This window comes from Benincasa hispida, chromosome 8 (genome assembly GCF_009727055.1).
Source record: "Benincasa hispida cultivar B227 chromosome 8, ASM972705v1, whole genome shotgun sequence".
Taxonomy (NCBI): domain Eukaryota; kingdom Viridiplantae; phylum Streptophyta; class Magnoliopsida; order Cucurbitales; family Cucurbitaceae; genus Benincasa; species Benincasa hispida.
Window position 1 is genome coordinate 36,676,470 of NC_052356.1, and position 2,320 is coordinate 36,678,789.

The following is a 2,320-nucleotide window of genomic DNA, read 5'->3' on the forward strand; positions in this document are numbered from 1 at the left end:
TTTCCCAAGTCCCTAAGTTCGACCCTGGATTTACAAGGAAACTCAGTGGGGTTTACACTTGGATTTTGCTGAGGAAACTTGACTGCTCAACGTAATTTCACCATCACATATCATCCACATTTCCACACCATAAAACCAAGCATCAAGTTTTTGGCGCCGTTGCCGAGGACTTCGGCAAAATAATGTGCTAGCAGTAATTTTTTGATTTCTTTGCAGACTCTCAATCGCTGGCGAATTACGACCCAGAGATTGAGAGAACATTTAAATGGAGTATGAGAGACTGCAAATAACAACCACAGTTAGATAAAGAAGAGATGGCAGAGTAGCCTGGAAACGAACGTCATGGTGAATCCAATCCTTTTGGCTAACGATCACAAGAGACCCATTAGGGACTATGCATCACCAAACCTCTATAATTTCTCTCCAGGAATCATGAGACTTGCCCTCGATGGAAGTATATTTGAGATGAAACTGGTGATGCTGTAGATGATCAAGATGGTAGGACAATTCAGAGAACGGCGTGGCGAGGACCCGCACGCCCACCTTCGAAGCTTTATTGAAATATGCAATACTTTTGTGTTCCCGAACATATCTACCGAAGAAGTTCGACTAACTTTGTTTCCATTTTCTCTCTGTGATCAGGCTATGAAATGGGCATATTCTTTCAAATCGAGAGAGATCACTTCATGGGAATAGGTCATAGAGAAATCTATGAAGAAATATTTTCCACCTACTAAGAACGCTAGACGTAGGAAACTCATAACAAATTTTGAACAAGACATGGATGAATCGCTCAGTGATGCCTGGACGAGGTTTAAGAGGTTGGTGCGGGACTGTCCACACAATGGTTTACCAGACTGCCTTCAGATGGAAATCTTTTATCATGGTTTGAATCCCGCTTCGCAGACCGCTGCCAATGCGGCAACCGCTGGTGGTCTGCTTGACAAAACATATGATGAGAGAGTGACCAGAGATTTAGAATCAAAGACAATGACGCAAGTAATGGTGCTATTGCTTCACTACAAAATCAGATGACCGCAATGATGAACTTAATTCAAGGAATTGCGATCAGCAGCCAAACACCGCAAAATGGCCAAATCAACGCAATTAGTCAAAACACCACAAAGTGTGCGACTTTCGTTGATGCGCACGCAATGGAAGAATGCCTGCATAATCCATTTTCGAATACCTACAACCCCGGGTGGAGAAACCACCCTAATTTTGCATGGAAGAATCAGCAACAAAACTTCCAATCCGTGGCACAGAAAGAAGGGCCACCTGGATTCTTCTCGCACAATAACGGTCAGACGAGCAATCAAGGTAGTAGCTCGCAACCACTGCAATCCTCTTCCTTGGAGAGCCTATTGAAGCAATATATAGAAAAAATAAAATTGTGCTTCAAAGTCAAGCTACGTCCATTCGCAACCTAGAATTACAGATGGGCCAAATTGTGAGTGAGCTGAAGAACAGATCACATGGGCTATGTCGAGTTCAACAGAACTCCCACGCAACCCGGAGGGATCAGGTAAAGAGCAATATCAGGTTATGATATTGCAAAGTAGGAAAACTGTGAAGGGAGAAAAGAAGGAGCTTAGTCGGATAGCTTCCATTGCGGCAGAACCTGAAATTGCAGTGACGTAGGAAGAAGAAGGAGAAAAAGAAGCAATGGAGTCAGGGGTTGTGTCGAGCTCAAAGCCACCTGAGACGGAGACCGTGAAAATGCAGTTTCTTCATTTCTTGCAGAGACTAAGGAAGAAAAAGAATGAAGAGGTACAATACCAACGCTTTCTGAATATGTTAAAAAAATTACATGTTAATATTCTATTCAGTGAAGAGATTGAGGAAATGCCTGCCTACGCAAAGTTTCTGAAGGATATGGTAACCAAGAAGAGGGGAGTTGGTAAGTTTGCCATGGTGGCACTAACTCAAAGTTCAAAATCAATCATTCCACCGAAGATGAGTGATCTTGGAGCTTTACTATACCCTACTCCATAGGAGAACTGTACATCGGGCGTTGTGTGACCTTGGAGCCAATATAAACTTGATGCCTCTGTCAATCTTTAGGCAGCTGAATGTGGGGCAACTCGAACACACAACCATGACTCTCCAACTGGCCGATCGATCTCTGGTGCATCTAGAGGGAAAGGTGAAGGATGTGTTGATCACCATTGACAAATTCATCCTGTCAGCCAACTTCATCATATTGGATTACGAGGCCAACAAGGATGTGCCCATCATACTGGGGTGTCCATTTTTATCAACAGGTCGTGCCCAGATTGATGTGCATAAAGGAGAGATCACTTTGAGCTCAATGGACAGA

At 43.5% G+C, this 2,320-nt stretch overlaps 1 non-coding gene across 1 annotated transcript; it reads right to left on the reverse strand.

The window, feature by feature from the left end:
* Positions 1-744: 744 nt before the first annotated feature.
* Positions 745-851, reverse strand: LOC120084270. The gene has a single exon (XR_005483635.1). It is a non-coding gene; the product is annotated as a small nucleolar RNA R71 (small nucleolar RNA).
* Positions 852-2,320: the final 1,469 nt, after the last annotated feature.